The sequence below is a fragment of the Schistocerca cancellata genome, chromosome 3 (assembly GCF_023864275.1).
Source record: "Schistocerca cancellata isolate TAMUIC-IGC-003103 chromosome 3, iqSchCanc2.1, whole genome shotgun sequence".
NCBI classification, from domain to species: Eukaryota; Metazoa; Arthropoda; class Insecta; order Orthoptera; family Acrididae; genus Schistocerca; species Schistocerca cancellata.
The window spans coordinates 950,614,337-950,635,463 of NC_064628.1; the positions used below are offsets into that span (position 1 = coordinate 950,614,337).

Here is a 21,127-nt window from a genome sequence, read left to right on the forward strand (position 1 = left end):
CACACTACACATGGCAGCTAGAGATGATTGCATAAGCCAAAGTTATGTATACTACTATTACTGTTCCTCAAACTATAACAACAGCATCCAGTTTGATGATGAGCATAGCTACACTTCTACCCCAGCAATATAAAAAGAATTATGATTATGATCGAAGCAGACGAAATGAATTAAAATTTGTGCTCCAACCGGGACTCGAACCCGGGTCTTCTTGCTTGCTAGGCAGACATGTTAACATTACACCACTATATTTAATTTTTTTTTTAATTTTCATTTTGTTCGCTTTAGTTCGTTGTATCTGCTCGGGGCGGACGTCGTAAGACATCCATTTAAGTTCGCGGTTGATCTGTTAAGTTTTTTTTTTATTACAGAGGGCACATTACCCTCTTACCAAAAACGCTGAGCTACTATGCTGACTCTTTTATATTGGTTTCTTTTTTATTTATATTTTTTTATAAAATGTGGAACGCTTCACGATTTTGCGTGTCATCCTTGCACAGGGGCCATGCTAATCTTCTCTGTATCGTTCCAATTTTAGTATATGTACCGCCGAAGCGAATACAGTACGATGGTCAAGATTTTTGCACTAACTACCTAAGCTGAGTGCCATCCCCAGAAAAAACTTCTATTCTTTTTCTCTTACATACTGTCAATACTGCCAGGGCTCTCCGACATTGGCAAGCACTGCAGTGCTGTAATGGTTAGCATTTCTGCCTAGCAAGCAAGAAGACCCAGGTTTGAGTCCCGGCCACAGCAAGAATTTAAATTCATTTCGTCTGCTTCGATCATTATCGTAGATAATAAAAAGAGACTTAAATGTCTAAGGGAAACATATAATTATAAGATCTATAAGAATTATGATTGTTCATTGAAATTCCTGGTAACTTCTTCCCCATATGTGACACTAATACAATAATTAATAACCATCACATAAGAGTAATTGGTTTGTATATGGTCACAAACTGTAAAAGTGGATGCAGAAATAGTGATCAATAATTCAGCAAATTTAGTTTTTGTAGAACACCAATTAGTGCTGTAATGAATTAACCATTGTCCGCAGCTCGTGGTCGTGCGGCAGCGTTCTCGCTTCCCACGCCCGGGTTCCCGGGTTCGATTCTCGGCGGGGTCAGGGATTTTCTCTGCCTCGTGATGACTGGGTGTTGTGTGATGTCCTTAGGTTAGTTAGGTTTAAGTAGTTCTAAGTTTTAGGGGACTGATGACCATAGATGTTATGTCCCATAGTGCTCAGAGCCATTTGAACCATTTGAACCAATTAACCATTCTGTTGTGGCGGCTTACACCACCGAATGTATCAGGATGACCAAATGTAGCAGGAAGACACCAAATGCAGTGGATGGGTGCCAGGAGGTGCCGTATTAAAACTCGGCGACAAGATTCCAAATGATTTGTTTCCACTACAGTGCTCCGTTCACCTCGGTCTTAAAAATTGACGTAATTCATTCGTCATAAATTGTGCTCCAGATGTAACTAACCTCTTTGCTACAACTTTGTTACTATTCTCAGGAGCAACAACATCAAACCATTTATATGCATAACCCCATACAAAAAATATGTGAGTATTAACAATTATAACACTATTTTGTTTAATTTGTTCCACTGACTTCCACAATTGAAGTGGAGTTGATTGTGTAGAACTGGTTCCACTAGTTGAAGTATTATTACTGTTGTTACTACCTTGACGTATCTGTTGAGCAGACTGTAGAACTTCGTCTATTTCCATCGTCGTGGATGCAGAGGTACTTGGAATTTGTATCCTCGTTCTTCTAATTCGTTGTCTATCAAGTTTGGTTGAATGTCAGGTCTCAAAGAAGGTCCTGCTGTAGGCTCGCTTTCTTGTCTGGGACGTTTTGGTTCTGACGGAGTTTCACCAAACAATTCAGTTAAATGTAGTTCTCCCAATGCATCGAAAAAATCGGTATCAACAGACGTCAAATCCAACGATTCGTCTAAACTGCCTCTTTTACGTTTCTCTGCACGTTTACGATTAATTTCACGTATTGCTGACCAAGGTAATTGTTTCTTTTCACCACGAACGGTATACGTTTTAAACTTTCCACTACTCTTGCCACAACGAGACTCCATAACCCATCGTTAACAAAATGAAACTAATGATATACAGACAACGCTACTCCTTATATACCCGATTCACATCTTATTAACATTGCAAAACAATTCAAGGTTAGCCTGTGAAAGGCAACGCTGTGCGCCGGCCCTGTTCGCCAGCTGCAGAGTTCCGATTACGTCAGGATGGCTGCTCCAGCAGCCAACTCAGCGGCCACCGTCCCCGTTGACTCCGCCGGTGGCTGTATGCCGACCCCGCTGCTGCTTCTTGCTCGCTGGCGTAGCTGAGAACGCGGCTGCAACGACCACCCGCAATCCGGCGTCCGGATCTGCGGCCCTCGCCTCGGAAGTCTTCGGCGTGTGCCGGGAGCCGAGACGCGAGCCGAAGAGTGGCCCGCCACTGGCTGGCCGGGGACCCCGCGTAGGCCTCAGAGGCTCGAACCGACGACCCGCTGTCGACAGGGATGCCGTCGCCCCGTCTGTTGCTGCGTGTAGCCTGGTGGTGTGACACGCCTCGCCGTGCAGGAGAGCTGCCACTCTTGAATGAATCTCGTTAGAAAACGGCACCTATTTATACTCGGCTGTGCGCCTCTGTTTTGCCAAGCACGTCGCTTCGTGTCACGTATGCGTAACACTTAGGTTGGCCAGTGGCTCTGTTCTGGCTGTAGCTTGCGCCACGGAAACAGCTGTTTGCGCCCTCTCCGGCAGTTCTACGCCACTGTGGCCTCTATTTGCCTTCGCAGCTGCTGGAATGCGTAACTTGCCGCAATCTGACCCACACCTGGCTGTAACTCGCGCTCCGAATATCGCACAAAACTAACTTTCCCTATGATAAACGGTGGTGCCGCGACAATTCTAACTATAAACCATAGATACAAGAGCAAGGTAGCCAATGAGTAAAAGTCTTAGAATAGCCTGTCAAATCGATGTCTGTGTTCTCACATTTTCATTAAGAGTCTGTAAACGATCACTTTTTTCACGAAGCAGATTGGGCTTCCATGTTTTAAATGCATTAGGTGCCTACTTACAGTTCATCATCTACCGTACAGCTACTACGTTTGATGGAATATTATCTTACTTAGAAATGTTGCATCTGAATAGGTCATACTGTGGCGCCCTTATTTTGGTAACCTTATCAAATCGTGTGTTTTAGTGTACACACCTTAGAAGTTACATTCCGCGTACGGGCCACTGTCAGTTTGTATCCTTTTTCTGGGCATAATACTCACGAGTTACTTTCGTTAAAGTGTTGTGTGGCTATATGTAGCTGCTCTATCAATATATCTGAAGTCATTCATTAGCTAAAACTGTTGCTTAGACTTTCCCATCCTTTGTGCAGAAATTTAGAGCGTTCTCTTAATCGTCAATCAACAGATACCTGATTTTTTACTAACTTCAAGAAAGGTTGTTGCCGTTTACATACAGGCACAAAGCGATTCTTTTCTTTCTTTTTTTCTTCTCTCCCCATGTTTCATGGTTTCGAAAGGGAACACAACAGAGAAAGTGTGTCCTTTCCTTGGACAGGTAAGGGTTGTAAAACCAGCCCGTATCCGTGGCCGTGCTGGCGAACGTGTAGACGCAGAGGGGTGTGAGGTAAGGGGGGCGAGGCGGTTCAGCAATTCTCTCGCTTTCCTCGACGCACCTTACCGTTCTAGAAAATGCACTCATGCCAGCAGGCTCTTACTGTGAAAAGCGTTCGCGCAACCACAGCCATATTATTTCTGTGGCCGTTATTTTGGCGTTACAAGGAATCATTCATTCCAATTCTGGTTTTGCACGTTTTTCCATCTAGTGCACATGCGCGGATTCACGCCCTGAGTATCCCGCATGCACCGTGTAATCGGTAGACGTGAACCAGTTTGCAATTCCAGATATGTACGCTAGGTGCGCTGCTGCAGATTTGTATTCCGTAGCTGTACCGTGTAATAGGGGCTTTAAATACGAATGACGCACGCGAAATTACGCAGCATGCTCTACTGTTGTTGTCATCCTAACTAGATGGGTACGCTATTCCGTAGACAGGACTAACTAACCGGAGAATAAAATGACGTCGTAAAATGTGCGCCCCAATACGTATGTTTTGGATGGTGTCCGCCTTTAGCAAAGCACAGTTTTGTTTTTTATCCTAAACATGTTTCACTGCAGTTGCAGCATTATCAGTGGTCTTTTATTTTATGGCTTTTACAACATGGTGTGGTTTTCCTGATGCGTTATGTTTTTGCAGTGACTGATTCCTTTCACAGTTTGTCATGTTTTCTGTTTTCCTCATCTTCTTCACTGTGACGTTTTATATATTGAGCTGTCACTGTCAACGTTTCACTGTTCACCAGCTGTGATTAAAAAGCTACAAAATAAAAGCCCACTGACGATACTGCAGCAGCAGTGGAACATGTTCGGGATACAAAACAAATTTGTGTTTTGCTGGAGGCGGACCCCATTCAAAAACGTATGTATTGTTAAAGCAAACGCGGACGAAAAAGAGCTTCAACCCCAAGATCATTATGTACGCCCCAAAGTTATACCATGGTTAGCCTATTCCACCGACTGGATTTATTACGAGATTGTACAACTGTCTCTAAATAGGCTAACATAAAAAGCGCGTGTTTGATAGCAATATAAAAGGCATACATTATATATACATACTAACAAACATGACCATTATCTTTCATGCACGAGGGTCGCTCCAAAAGAAATGCACACTATTTTTGTGAAAATACGGTTTTCATTCTGCATGTGTGAAAGTTGTACAGTGTGTAGATACATACTTCCCGCTTGTTTTAAAACTTAGTTCAACCTGTTCCCGTGAGTGGCGCCGTCACAGCATATCTTCAAGATGGCTGCTACACTTCACGTTCGTCAGAAGCAACGTGTTGTCATAGAATTCCTGTGCTGCGAAAACGAGGCAGTGGGAAACATCCACAAGAGGTTGAAAAGGTGTATGGAAATGCCGCTGTCGATCGCAGTACAGTTAGTCGGTGGGCAAGCAGGTTACGTGATGAAAGCGGGCACGGCAATATTGAGGATTGTCCTCGCAGCGGCAGGCTTCGTACTGCACACACTGCAGACAATGTGCAGAGAATTAACGAATTGGTGACTGCTGACAGACTCATCACAGTGAACAAATTGTCACGCTACGTTGGGATAGGGGAAGGAAGTGTTTGCAGAATACTGAAAGTGTTGGCGTTAAAAAAGGTCTGTGCCAGGTGGGTTCCCAGGATGCTGACAGTGGCTCACAAAGAAACAAGAGAAACGGTATGCAGCGAACTTTTGGAACAGTACGAGAATGGTGGAGATGAATGTCTTGGAAGAATTGTGACAGGTGATGAAACATGGCTCCATCATTTTTCACCAGAGACGAAGAGGCAATCAATGGAGTGGCATCATGCAAATTCACCCAAGAAAAAAAAAATTCTGCTGGAAAAGTTATGGCCACGGTGTTTTTCGATTCCGAAGGACTCTTGCTTCTGGACATCATGCCAAGTGGAACCACTGTAAATTCTAATGCATATGTGACGACACTGAAGAAACTTCAAGCTCGACTGAGTCGCCTTCGACATCGGCAAAAGCAGGATGTTTTGCTGTTGCACGAAAATGTACGGCCACATGTAAGTCAAAAAACCATGGAAGCGATCACAAAACTCGGATGGACAACACTGAAACACCCGCCTTACAGTCCTAACCTGGCTCCATGTGATTATCAACTCTTTGGGAAACTGAAAGACACTCTTCGTGGAACAAGGTTTGAAGATGATGACTCCCTTGTGCACACTGCCAAACAGTGGTTCCAACAGGTTGGTTCAGAATTTTACCGTGCGGTTATACAAGATGCCGTAAGGCAGTTGAGAGGGATGGAAATTATGTGGAGAAATGAAAATATTATTCCTGAAGGATGTAAGTACACACTGTAAAACTTTAAAACGTGTAGAATAAAAGATGGATTAAAAAAAATAGTGTGGATTCCTTTTGGAGTGACCCTCGTAAGAACGATACGACACTGTTGAAATACATTTATTTATATTTTTAGGCAGTAAAGAGCAAATGATGAGCGCACCAAGAAAGACGCTTTCTTGGCCTCAAAACAGAAAAATAACTAAGGATAAAGTTGAAGAAATCAATAAATCGGCTTCTAAGATAAGACTGCTTTACGAAGCATGTCCATCATTAAGCTCCACTGATACGTTTGATAATATGACTTCAGGTATTTCGAACTGTTCTTGTAATTTAGACGTTAAGATAATTCGACTGAAGAGTCGAAGGTTCGAGCCTCAGATGATGGTAAACACCCGTCATTGCCACTGTTATCTCGGTAGGGAGATGACACTGAGCTGGTATCTGCTGACTTACTCCACACAGGTAGCATACACAAAATTATAGATCTAATGGAGCCAGGTATAGGGCCGGACCACAAAAAAAATTACAGATCAACAAAGGTCATTCTTCAGCAAACAAGCTGCATTACTAAATGATAAACAACCAGGTATCATAGAGATTGGGTCACTGAACGCAACGGCAGGCGTTTGACGTATCGAAACAATAGCAAATCAAGAAAATATTACAAGATCCTGGCTTGTTTATTCAAGAGCAAAAAAAAAAGCAATTTACTGTACTGACTGCAAGCTAGTCGGCAGCTCTTCTACATCAGCCTTGTGTAGGGTGGGTCTCATTAATTGGAAAAAGCTTCAGCAAGATTATCTGTGCATGAAGCATCACAAACAAATAAAGAATGTATTATCCAATGGAAAACCCGTGTGCAATAAATGAAACCGTGTCAGGGTATCGATGGCAAAACAGATATTAATTCACTCCAAGAAAAAAAAGTGGAGACATATTCTGCATGTAGTAAGCGACGTTCTTATGTATGCCGCCGCAAACTGTCATACTTTTGGAGGTTCTAAATAAACACTTAAGTTAATCATAGCTAACACTTGGTTTAAGAATCATGAAAGAAGGTTGTATACCTGGAAGAACCCTGGAGATACTAAAAGGTATCAGATAGATTATATTATGGTAACACAGAGATTTAGGAACCAGGTTTTAAATTGTAAGACATTTCCAGGGGCAGATGTGGACTGACCACAATCTATTGGTTATGAACTGTAGATTAAAACTGAAGAAACTGCAAAAAGGTGGGAATTTAAGGAGATTGGACCTGGATAAACTGAAAGAACCAGAGGTTGTACAGAGTTTCAGGGAGAGCATAAGGGAACAATTGACAGGAATGGGGGAAAGAAATACAGTAGAAGAAGAATGGGTAGCTTTGAGGGATGAAGTAGTGAAGGCAGCAGAGGATCAAATACGTAAAAAGACGAGGGCTAGTAGAAACCCTTGGGTAACAGACGAAATATTGAATTTAATTGATGAAAGGAGAAAATATAAAAATTCAGTAGATGAAGCAGGCAAAAAGGAATACAAACGTCTCAAAAATGAGATCGACAGGAAGTGCAAAAGGGCTAAGCAGGGTTGGCTAGAGGACAAATGTAAAGATGTAGAGGCATATCTCACTAGGAGTAAGATAGATACTGCCTACAGGAAAATTAAAGAGACCTTTGGAGAAAAGAGAACCACTTGTATGAATATCAAGAGCTCAGATGGAAACCCAATTCTAACCAAAGAAGGGAAAGCAGAAAGGTGGAAGGAGTATACAGAGGGTCTATGCAAGGGCGTTGTACTTGAGGTCAATATTATCGAAATGGAAGAGGATGCAGACGAAGATGAAATGGGAGATATGATACTGCGTGAAGAGTTTGACAGAGAACTGAAAGACCTGAGTCGAAACAAGGCCCCGGGAGTAGACAACATTCCATTTGAACTACTGACGGCCTTGGGAGAGCCAGGCCTGACAAAACTCTACCATCTGGTGAGCACGATGTATGAGACAGGCGAAATACCCTCAGACTTCAAGAAGAATATAGTAATTCCAATCCCAAAGAAAGCAGGTGATGACAGATGTGAAAATTACCGAACAATCAGTTTAATAAGTCACAGCTGCAACATACTAACGCGAATTCTATACAGACGAATGGAAAAACTGATAGAAGCCGACCTCGGGGAAGATCAGTTTGGATTCCGTAGAAAGGTTGGAACACGTGAGGCAATATTAACCCTACGACTTATCTTAGAAGAAAGATTAAGGAACGGCAAACCTACGTTTCTAGCATTTGTAGACTTAGAGAAAGCTTTTGACAATGTTGAATGGAATACTCTCTTTCAAATTGTGAAGGTGGCAGGGGTAAAACACAGGGAACGAAAGGCTATTTACAATTTGCACAGAAAGCAGATGGCAGTTATAAGAGTCGAGAGGTATGAAAGGGAAGCAGTGGTTGGGAAGGGAGTGAGACAGGGTTGTAGCCTATCTCCGATGTTATTCAATCTGTATATTGAGCAAGCAATAAAGGAAACAAAAGAAAAGTTCGGAGTAGGTATTAAAATCCATGGAGAAGAAATAAAAACTTTGAGGTTCGCCGATGACATTGTAATTCTGTCAGAGACAGCAAAGGACTTGGAAGAGCAGTTGAACGGAATGGATGCTGTCTTGAAGGGAGGATATAAGATGAACATCAACAAAAGCAAAACGAGGATAATGGAATGTAATCGAATTAAGTCGGGTGATAATGAGGGAATTAGATTACGAAATGAGACACTTAAAGTAGTAAAGGAGTTTTGCTATTTGGGGAGAAAAATAACTGATGATTGTCGGAGTAGAGAAGATATAAAATGTAGACTGGCAATGGCAAGGAAAGCGTTTCTGAAGAAGAAAAATTTGTTAACATCGTGTATAGATTTAAGTGTCAGGAAGTCATTTCTGGAAGTATTTGTATGGAGTGTAGCCATGTATGGAAGTGAAACGTGGACGATACATAGTTTAGACAATAAGAGAAGCCATCGAAATGTGGTGCTACAGAAGAATGCTGAAGATTAGATGGGTAGATCACATAACTAATGAGGAGGTATTGAATAGAATTGGGGAGAAGAGGAGTTTGTGGCACAATTTTACTAGAAGAAGGGATCGTTTGGTAGGACGTGTTCTGAGACATCGAGAGATCACCAATTTAGTATTAGAGGGCAGCGTGGAGGGTGGAAGACCAAGAGATGAATACACTAAGCAGATTCAGGAGGATGTAGGCTGCAGTAGGTACTGGGAGATGAAGAAGCTTGCACACGATAGAGTAGCATGGAGAGCTGCACCAAACCAGTCTCAGGATTGAAGACCACAACAACAACAACAAATAAACACCGAGTGATCTCACTGAAAATTTTCCTCAGCCTAGTCAAGCGAGTTTTCTTAATTTGATAATTCTGCTCGCCAAATACGATCCTGCTCTCAGGTACCACTTACATCACGTGAAAAAAACAGGTATCGTATTTGCTCAAAAAAAATACAAAACAAAATCTTCGATGTAATGGCAAACAACGTTCGAAATACCACTATCAATGAGATCAAGGGGACCAACTATTTCAGTATCATGTTTGAATGCATTCCTGATGTACCTCACACAGAACTAGTCAAGTGACTCGTCGTATAAAAATAACAGTAACTGAATGTGAAATAAAGAAAAACGTTACGAATTTTATGGAAGTTGAGGGAAGACTGGAGAACATATCACACAGCGAATACTAGAAGAACTAGAAGCTGATGGTCTGGATGTGCAAAAATGTCGTGGACAGTCTTACGATAACGGATCTAATGTGGCCGGTGTATATAAAGGCGTCCAACCCAGAATTATGGAAATGAACGAGCTAGGAGAGTTTGTGCCACGTGTAGCACACACTATAAGTCTTGTGGGCGTGCATCCTGGGTCATCATGTCCAGAAGCAGTTAATTTATATGGAGTTGTACAGAAGTTTTTGTGTTGGATCCACCACACGGTGGAAAATAATGCAGAAGCGTACAAAAACCAAGTTAAAGGAAGTAGCAAAACAAGGCGGTCGGCTAAACACCTAGCTGTTACAGCTCTATTAAATAATTTACCGGAAGATGTCAGAGCTCTGTAAGAAATTGAAGAACCCTTTCTTGCTGCAGAATCTTAGTACGAAGCTGATCATCTACAACATGCGGTGACGGATTTTAAATTTTTCCTCTACTTAACAATTTGGGATGGTATTCTTCGACGGAATAACAGGGTGAACGTCGAAATGCAGAAAGAGGAGATCATCATTTCGCGCTCTGTGGTGTTAATGCAAGGCCTTGTTACGGTCTTGCAAGAAATGAGAAAGAAACCAATAGAACAGTGAATCGAAGAAGCTATACCTGTTTCAGAAAAGTTGCAAATCAAGCTTGTCCTCAAAAGCAAGCAAACTTTCAGAAAGAAAAGGCAACGCGACGAAATCTGCGAGGACGAATCAAGATAATAGACCCGGATAAGCTGTTTTCCAAAGGTTTAAAAGTAGTATTTGACAAAATTGTAACACAAATTGAAACAATGGTAGAAAGCGCAAAGAGTCTGCATGAAAATTTCGCCTTCCTCAGTAGCATCGCATTTTTAAATATTCCGACTAAGGATATTCAGAAAAATGGAGCCGATGTTGGACGAAAATATTTAAAAGACTTGAATGCAGTTGATTTTACCTCGAATTCTCCGTATTCAAAAAGTTGGTAATCGAAATTAATGAAAAAGCAAGAGCGTTCGACTCGTTACGACATTTGTGCAAGCATGACTTTCAAGAAGTTTTTCCTAACAGTAGTACAGCTTTAAGGATATTCTGCACACTACCGACGACATCTGCAAGCTGTGATCGAAGATTGAGCAAACTGAAAATAATTACAAGCTATCGGCGTTCAACAATGAGTCAGGAACGCCTATCTGGCTTCGTCATTGTAGCCACTAAAAATAAAATTGCCTGTGAGACGAACTATTACGAAGTAAAAGATTGTTTCACAGAAATGAAAGCACGCCGTGTAAAGCTGTAGCAAAATTAGCGACAAAAAATGCTGGGACCTAAGAATGGAAAAAATGTGTATTGTCTTGTCTTGTACTGCTTTAACGTTTCCTATATTTATTTTTATGTCACACAAAATGGCTCTGAGCACTGCGCGACTTAACTTCTGAAGTCATCAGTCGCCTAGAACTTAGAACTAATTAAACCTAACTAACCTAAGGACATCACATACATCCATGCCCGAGGCAGGATTCGAACCTGCGACCGTAGCGGTCGCTCGGTTCCAGACTGTAGCGCCTAGAACCGCACGGCCACTCCGGCCGGCTGTCACACAAAAGAGGAAGTTCTTAGCTGAAGGGAATAAAGAGTGCAAATTTTCTGAAGAGTTGTTATTCTAAGGGCCACAAATAATCGCACACACAACCTTTTTTTTTTTTTTTCGCTACAAAACCGAGTGGTTTGAATTCCACAGAGCGACATGTAGTGTCGTGCAATAGAAGAATGCTGTGTAAAGAGGCGTGGTACTGCACTCTGGCACACTTAAGACCAAATAACATGTGTTACGTTTCCTCGAACATACATGTTTCATAATATCGAACTCTTCAGAAAGATGTGCGCTACGAAATGAAGATATTTTTAAAAAATCGATTTCTTTAAAACTTTTGACGTCTTTATCTCAAACGCTTGAGTGGAGCTAGGGGAGCCGCGTCATTTTTTAAGTTTTTCCAACAGTTCGGAAATATCGTAGACCCTGCCTGATGCCGCCCGTCAACACTCCTGGGCGTTTGGACTGGATGGCACCCTTACATTTTTGCGAAGTGTCCACGTGTTCCTGCAGCAGTTTCACATCCTTCATACACACCCGATCTTTCCCCATGCGATTTACATATTTTAGGAGTGCTGATTTGCTTCGGCCGGACAGGTGCAGCCCTGGGAACAATTGAGGTTGTATAGGCTAGTGCAAACATTTTCCCCCTGGTTGTACTAACCATCTTACCTCACAGTGGCATTAATGTATTAACAGTTATAGCGATTAATTTTGAAATAATGAACAGTTTATTTACTTTTTTTAATAAGTGTCATTTTCATTTGACTGTCTCTTATAGCTTAGATACATGGCAATTCTGGCTACATCCACTCTTGTCACATGTTCCTTACATTTCGTTGTGTGTTGTTATTTCTTCTTTAAGGGTTACTGCCTTAAGACCCCATTTGAGGTAGTCATTTGTCTTCCTATCCAGTAGGGTACAGCCTGCAATGCTTCTAAGAATTCTCATTTCTGCTCTCGCACGCTTTTGTTGTATTGTTTCGTTGGTGAGCAACATCCACTTACGTACACTAATGTTTGGACTGCTACAGCTGTGCGCAATCCTAGAAGTTTCTCTCATCTGCTAAACCAGAAGTTCCTCTCGATTGTGTCACGAGGAAACTGAAATTTTTGTAGCTTTGAAACGGTATAATGGGCTAGTGTAATAACACTCTCGGAAAACACGCGTAAAAAACAGTTGGCCAATTCTATTGTTTTGTTGTTAATAACTATGACTCAGCCTTTCCACTTCTTACGAATACAGTTATGGTGGTCTTTACGTACGAATGTGTGAGATAACCTGTATGGCAGAAAGAAGAATTTAGCTTCAAGATCAAAGAATGTAAGAAATATATGCTGCTGTCTCAAGATGGAATTTGACCCAAAAGTAGGTTCGAAAAAATAAATTGTTAATCCAAAGGAGAGTGAGGTAGCTTGCATGCTTTTCATCTCGTTGTTAAAGACCTAAATACGAACAAAGTACTGCAGCCATCAGGAACAAAATAACGATCGTGTGTTCTGTTTGCTGTTTTGTGCACGAAATTTTTACAGTTTTCTGTATGAAAATCGGCAACAAGAAAGTTGATTCGACTTTCGTTTGCGCGAATTCAGCCTGCTCGTGATAAGCCCTGTCCCAGTAAAAAGACGAGAAGGCGGCAGCGCAACACCCAGTCTTACTTTCTGAGACAATTTCATCACAGAGGCATGGCGGATGTTTCGCGCCGGAATTAATGCGTACGCTGCGAGTCAGCCACTATTCTTCAGTTCCTTCTCCCAAAAGTGCTAGCCCGGAGAAATAAACAGTTTCTAAGTTTGATGTGGCTTTCGAAGAAACGTGTGACCGATGACCACGCTGTCTGGTCTCCTTCCCCAAACCAACCAATCGAAGAAACGTGTAAGGGACGACGCCCACGGCACAGGGCGTCGTGTAATGGACGGTACAGACTGCGAGGGAATGTTCCTGAGCAAGGGGAAACCTCGTTTGGTATTCGTGACACACGGAGCTGCCAAGTTATTCTGTGCACGCTGTAATAAAATTACTCTTTCTCGTATGCTCTTCAGAACACACCAGCAGTTCTCCTGCTTATAGGATACTGCCTCAGGTGGGCACAGCGCCTCAGGTCAAATGCCGAAAATTCACTGCACGCTGGCAAGTGAAGCTCTCTCCATCGCGTGAAACCGTCACATACGCTTCTGCAAAACGAAATCTGTGTGTCGGAAACATTCGTACGAATATTACCTCGAGGTACTTGTGCTTTGCTTCCTACTCGTATTTCTCCTCTCGGTCCCAATAACGAGATGCCCTCATTCCCTGGACACCTCTCAGCTGCGGGCTGCTCAAAACTCTGAACATCACGTGACGCTCTTGACGGCAGCCACCTCCCACTGCACGGTGGAGTGTTCACACACCGAATAATGAAGTTTATATGGAGCTCAACTTACGACACTACGATGACTTTCATTTTTATGTATTTACAATGAAATGAACACCCTTAACTGCTTACAGGCGTTGACATACGTCAACGGGGACAGATGAAAATGTGTGCCCCGACCGGGACTCGAACCCGGGATCTCCTGCTTACATGGCAGACGCTCTATCCATCTGAGCCACCGAGGACTCAGGGGATAGCGGGACTGCAGGGATCTATCTCTGGCACGCCTCCCGCGAAACCCACATTCTCAGCGTAAGCCATGTAAGCAGGAGATACCGGGTTCGAGTCCCGGTCGGGGCACGCGTTTTCATCTGTCCCCGTTGACGGATGTCAACGCCTGTAAGCAGCTAAGGGTATTCATTTCATTGTAATTTCATTGTAACGAGCTGCATGGTCACCGATGGTATCTGTTCTTTCGGACATGTCCGAAAGAACAAATACCATTTTAGTGTATATATATAGTTAAGGCTCACCGGCCACTTGACCATCTTCTTCTTCTGTGCGAATACACAAACAGTGCCCCGAACTCTTACGGGAATCGACAACGCGGAGCGAGTAATGAGTATAATGGGCGGGGGCACTACGAATGTAGTGCGGAACAATACGTTGAGAATGTGGGTTTCGCGGGATGTGTGCCAGAGATAAGTCCCTGCAGTCGCACTATCCTGTGTGGTCCTCGGTGGCTCAGATGGATAGAGCGTCTGTCATGTAAGCAGATCCCGCGTTCGAGTCCCGGTCGGGGCACACATTTTCATCTGTCCCCGTTGACGTATGTCAACGCCTGTAAGGAGCTGAGGGTGTTCATTTCATTGTAATTTCATTCTAACGAGCTGCTTGGTCACCGATGGTATCTGTTCTTTCGGACAGATACTATCTTAGTACAGATACCATCTTAGTATTTTTATGTATGTAAACGCGAAGGCTAATATGTAATGAGTCCGACAGACAAGGAGAAACACGGCATAAAGGAACGGCGAAATTCTGGACGCACTAAGTGATTTTCCCATTAACCCTTAAGTTTGGCAAATGCGACGGCATTTCCATACAGCCGCGAAGCCACGGGTGAAACAGGAAAGGGGCCAGGACCGGACACAGGAAGTAAGGACGCCCTCGGATCGTACCACAGGAGGCGGAAACACCATTGACTGTCTGCATCCCCCACCTTCCCCTCCCCTTTGCGTGAAGCAAGTAAAGGAAGGAGCGTCGTTTGGCTACCATCAGTGTCGGGAGCACCTGTTGAGGCGAAAACGTTTTCGCCGCTTAGCGGAGGTTGTTTGCGGTCATGTGTCGTCATTAGGCTGTTGGATGCATGCCAGCGAACTTTTGTGAGCATTCCTTGGTATCACAGCGTCGTGTTTAACCGTGGAACAGGCCACAATTTTCACGACGCTCCAAGACGACAGCGCTCAGTAGAGGCGGACCTCCCTACCTTTCTATATTGTAACTAACGTCCCGTTGGTACGTTTGTGTGCTCTGTCGCAGTCATCATCTTAAGTTATCTTCGTCATTCAGAGACGTCACAACTGATCTACCAAGTATGTAACGAGTCTGAGAGACGAGGGGAACACGGCGTAGACAAATCGTTCCGACAATAAATATCAAGTTTTCCCTTTAATCACTTTACGCTATCCAAAGGAAGAAACAAATATCAGCATTTGTCAGATGATACCTTTACATGTAATTCTGACTGAAAACTTTACAGAAGCATATGTCGAACACCCTATGGTCACCCATCATCCAGAGAAGTTTCCTCGTTTATTACTGCCATCCCATGCTCCGATTGCTCTGGAATTCAAACACGGGGGTGTTTACATCACACCGAGAAGTCGATGGCTGTGAAATTTGAGAAAGCAACATTTCCAAGAATAATTAATGTCAACAGTTGTTATCACCAGCAGTTGTCTGCCTCGAGAGCTGAGTGGGGCCGGCACGGTAGCTCAGTGTGTTCTGTCGGAGGGTTAGCTACTCTCTGTAATAATAAAAAAAAACTGACTGAACAGATCTAAGATGCTAAGGGGCCCGGGTTCGATTCCCGGCTGCGTTGGAGATTTTCTCCGCCCAGGGACTGGGTGTTGTCCTCATCATCGTCTCATCCCCATCGACGCTCAAGTCGACGAAGTGGCGTCAGCTAAAAAGACTTGCACCAGGCGACCTGTCTGTCTGCCCGACGGCATGCCCTAGCCACAAGACATTTCATTTCACCAACAGTTGTCTCACTGGGTAGTTAAATACTTCTAGGTAAAAAGGCATTTAGTGACCAACACCACAGAAGGCTCAAATGGCTCTGAGCGCTATAGGACTTAACTTCTAAGGTCATCAGTCCCCTAGAGCTTTGAACTACTGAAACCTAACTAACCTCACACACATCCATGCCCGAGGCAGGATTCCAACCTGCGACCGCAGCGGTCGCGCGGTTCCAGTCTGTAGATCCTAGAACCGCTCGGCCACCCGGCCGGCGTCACAGAAGATAGGAGGCACACAATTTTTCCCTAATTCACAAACACCTTGAGGAGAAACTTCGTAGCTCTTAAATTTACATAGGCGATGCTAAGAAATGTCTCTTTCTCGGAAATGCTTTTCCCGCTGTTTCCTAACGGCGTTTTACATCGTCTGCACTCTAGTCATCGACTGCTACGTTGCTGCCCCAATTGAAAAACTTATCTACTACTTTCACAGTCTATATCTCTTCTCTTCTCTTGTCTGTATATACAAATCGAAATCGCTTGCTCATGTCCGTCTGTATATACAGGTTAACCCCAAAAGCTGCTGTAGGGATTTTGATCCACTTTTGACTAGTAGATACACTGATCCAAAAGGAAGATTTTTCTGTATAATTTGTAAAGTTTTCTTACAAATTGTGTGAATTACAATGAATTAAAGTTCTGAAGACGATGCCAACGCCACCTACCGAATAGCTGCCATAACTCTTGAGAGCGGCTGTGCCTTGAGAACGTAGCACGTGGAACGTAATTTACATCTATTCTGGTGGTCTAGCCGTACAGCATACAGCTGGAGAGTGTGAGGTGGTTGGATCGAATACCACATGGGTAACTTTCATTCACTCTGCTGTTTAACTTAGCATTCACCTCACTTACATGGAGATGATGATGTTGTTGTTGTTGTGGTCTTCCGTCCTGAGACTGGTATGATACAGATCTCCATGCTACTCTATCCTGTGCAAGCATCTTCATCTCCCAGTACCTACTGCAACCTATATCCTTCTGAATTTGCTTAGTGTATTCATCTCTTGGTCTCCCTCTACGATTTTTACCCTCCACGTTGCCCTCCAATACTAAATTGGTGATCCCTTCATGCCTCAGAACATGGCCTACCAACCGATACATAGAGATATGCATGTCGAAAAACGACAGTTTTGGACTTCCACTTTCTGCTTCTCTCACACTATCAATCATAGTTCACACTCTTAATTCACGGAAGATTCTTCGAACAAAGGGCAAAAGTTACTGAACTTTGAAGTATCCTAATAAACATGACCATCAGGCTGCGAGATGAGACATACAACTTGAAACAATCAAATATTTTTAACCAGTAGTTTCCCTGTAATCGTTTGAAAACAGTTGCGTGGCGAAAAAACACGCGAATGTGGTGTTTTATTTTTATGCTACAAGTAAAATGTTTTCCGGAAAACCTTTTCGGCAACTTTGCTTCTTCTACACACAGTACATTCTCTCAGCAGTGCAGCCGATGATTCAGCTAGGATCTTTGTCTTTCTTGATGTGGACACGATTCTTTGCGTGGCATGGCGAAGAAGTTAGTTACAACGAGTTTATGATAAAGAACAGCGGCAATTAGTCTCCAGACTGCATCAGATGGCGTGCTAAACTTGAGAGGAGTAGTCCTGTGACACGAGCTGAACATGTACTTCGTGCGTGTTTCTCCTTATTTATTTATTTCATTCGTGCCACCTAAGCCAAACTCCAATACATATTGAAACACACACACACACACACACACACACACACACACACACACACCCATGATTCGCATAGAGTACTTACACTGGGTGTAACGATAATATTTACATCACGATGTACTCCCATCATTGCCACCAGACGTCACTCCTAACGCCAATTGAATATGGGATGCATAACATTCATGCCCCCAGACCGCTCTCCTGCCATGCACTGCGTGTTTCGCGTAAGTTATGTGAAAGTGAAGATATTCAGTTACCTTACACTGTTCTCTGAAACTTATTCATAACTCTACGCAGTGGCCCGCAAACAAAATGCACTCCGCCACCCAAGTCCTCTGCTTAATGCTATCCGTGCAATGCAGCGCAGAGTTGCTACTAATTGATAAAAGTTTGATGTAATACTTTTAGTGCATTAGTTCCTAATCTAATTACCTAAGCATCGCCTGTTTTATTCGACTACTCTCCTTTAGCTTTATGTTAAGTTTGGTGGTGTTCAACTTCTCACTTCATTTCAAGATACTACCCATGCCATTCAAACGCTCTTCCAAGTCCTTTGCCGTCTCTGACAGAACCGCAATGACATTATCAATCCTTAAAGGTTCTACAATGAGATTTTCACTCTGCAGCGGAGTGTGCGCTGATATGAAACTTCTTGGCAGATTAAAACTGTGTCCCCGACCGAGACTCGAACTCGGGACCTTTGCCTTTCGCGGGCAAGTGCTCTACCATCTGAGCTACCGAAGCACGACTCACGCCCGGTCCTCACAGCTTTACTTCTGCCAGTATCTCGTCTCCTACCTTCCACACTTTACAGAAGCTCTCCCGCGAAACTTGCAGGACTAGCACTCCTGAAAGAAAGGATACTGCGGAGACATGGCTTAGCCACAGCCTGGGGGATGTTTCCAGAATGAGATTTTCACTCTGCAGCGGAGTGTGCGCTGATATGAAACTTCCTGGCAGATTAAAACTGTGTGCCCGACCGAGACTCGAACTCGGGACCTTTCGCAGTAGAGCTTCTGTAAAGTTTGGAAGTTAGGAGACGAGATACTGGCAGAAGTAAAGCTGTGAGGACCGGGCGTGAGTCTTGCTTCGGTAGCTCAGATGGTAGAGCACTTGCCCGCGAAAGGCAAAGGTCCCGAGTTCGAGTCTCGGTCGGGCACACAGGTTTATCTGCCAGGAAGTTTCTTAAAGGTTCAGTTTGTTCTCCTCGAACTTTGATCCACTTTGCAAACTGCTCGCTGAATGAACAAATCGAATAACACGGAGGACACGCCACAACCTGTCTCATTGCGCTCTGAGCTACTGCCCACCTGTCACGTCCTTCGTCTCGCATATGACTGCAGTATGGTTTCTATACAAGTCGCATCTGACGACGAAACGAGCGTCTCACTTGATCTAAAACTTTGGAAGTTCTCCATCTGGCAACATCGATGTGCTATAACACTTCTATCCCTTTTCTTTTGATCTCTGTAATTTTTAGCCATAGTTCTGAAAACTGAAATAACCAACGTTCGTTTGTGTGTGTGTGTGTGTGTGTGTGTGTGTGTGTGTGTGTGTACATAGGTATTTTAAGGAAAGTTTTTCTGAGGTCGGTAGAAACTTTTACAGCGTGTAACGATCTTAACTACACTCAAATACCTGTATCAGAATATGACCCTAAGATAGACACAGTCCCTTTTTTAAAAATGCAGTACTTCTTTCCTGTCCATATATTTTAAAATTTGTAATTTAAAAATAATACTGTTTTTATGTTTCTGTTGTTCCAGTTTTGATTTTCAGCAGATACTAATTACTTACAGAGAGTAACTGAAAATTTGCAAGATCTACATAAATACAATAAAAGCACATAAACTAACATTCTGAAGGAAAAAAAACAAGTATATAAATCTAAATTAAATCACAGAATTCACTGGTGCAAGCCAATATCATGATATAGAGTTTTATGTAAACCACGATATGTACAATTCTCCTTCATCGTAGTAAATAGCATGGAACTAAGATGTCGTCAGTGTTTGCCATTTATTGGAAGGAGAAACAGCATTGGTCGTATTTTTTTGTTTTATTATCCGCAAAATCGATTTTCGGTCACTTAGTGACCATCCTCAGTGCTAGAAGTTAAAAATTTCACATAACGATCAGAGAGTATAAAACAGAAAATTACAACTACACCTGCGTATTACGAGGTGCATTCAAGTTCTAAGGCCTCCGATTTTTTTTCTCCGGACTGGAAAGAGATAGAAACATGAGCACTGTTTTAAAATGAGGCCGCGTTCATTGTCAATACGTCCCAGAGATGGCAGCACCGTACGGCAGATGGAATTTTACCGCCAGCGGCGAGAATGAGAACTGTTTTAAATACTCAAAATGGCGACGTTTTCCTTACTTGAACAGCGTGCAATCATTCGTTTTCTGAATTTGCGTGGTGTGAAACCAATTGAATTTCATCGACGGTTGAAGCAGACATGTGGTGGTGGAGTTATGGATGTGTCGAAAGTGGGTTCGTGGGTGCGACAGTTTAATGAAGGCAGAACATCGTGTGACAACAAACCGAAACAACCTCGGACTCGCACAAGCCGGTCTGACGACACGATGGAGAAAGTGGAGAGAACTGTTTTGGGGGATCGCCGAATGACTGTTGAACATATCGCCTCCAGAGGTGGCATTTCTGTGGGTTCTGTGCACACAATCCTGCATGGCGACCTGAAAATGCGAAAAGTGTCATCCAGGTGGGTGCCACGAATGCTGACGGACGACCACAGGGCTGTCCGTGTGGCACGTTGCCGAGCAATGTTGACACGCAACGACAGCACGAATGGGACTTTCTTTTCGTCGCTTGTGACAATGGATGAGACGTGGATGCCATTTTTCAATCCAGAAACAAAGCGCCAGTCAGCTCAATGGAAGCGCAGAGATTCACCGCCACCAAAAAAATTTCGGGTAACCGCCAGTGCTGAAAAAATGATGGTGTCCATGTTCTGGGACAGCGAGGGCGTAATCCTTACCCATTGCGTTCCAAAGGGCACTACGGTAACAGGTGCATCCTACGAAAATGTTTTGAAGAACAAATTCCTTCCTGCACTGCAACAAAAACGTCCGGGAAGCGCTGCGCGTGTGCCGTTTCACCAAGACAACGCACCCGCACATCGAGCTAACGTTACGCAACAGTTTCTTCGTGATAACAAGTTTGAAGTGATTCCTCATGCTCCCTACTCACCTGACCTGGCTCCTAGTGACTTTTGGCTTTTTCCAACAATGAAAGACACTCTCCGTGGCCGCACATTCACCAGCCGTGCTGCTATTGCCTCAGCGATTTTCCAGTGGTCAAAACAGACTCCTAAAGAAGCCTTCGCCGCTGCCATGGAATGATGGCGTCAGCGTTGTGAAAAACGTGTAGGTCTGCAGGGCGATTACGTCGAGAAGTAACGCCAGTTTCATCGGTTTCGGGTGAGTAGTTAATTAGAAAAAAAATCGGAGGCCTTAGAACTTGAATGCACC

At 43.4% G+C, this 21,127-nt stretch overlaps 2 non-coding genes across 2 annotated transcripts; both read right to left on the reverse strand.

The window, feature by feature from the left end:
* Positions 1-455: 455 nt before the first annotated feature.
* On the reverse strand, positions 456-562 carry LOC126178668 (U6 spliceosomal RNA). The gene has a single exon (XR_007536551.1). It is a non-coding gene; the product is annotated as a U6 spliceosomal RNA (small nuclear RNA).
* Positions 563-13,809: 13,247 nt separating this feature from the next.
* Trnat-ugu (transfer RNA threonine (anticodon UGU)) lies at positions 13,810-13,883 on the reverse strand. Its single transcript has one exon. It is a non-coding gene; the product is annotated as a tRNA-Thr (tRNA).
* Positions 13,884-21,127: the final 7,244 nt, after the last annotated feature.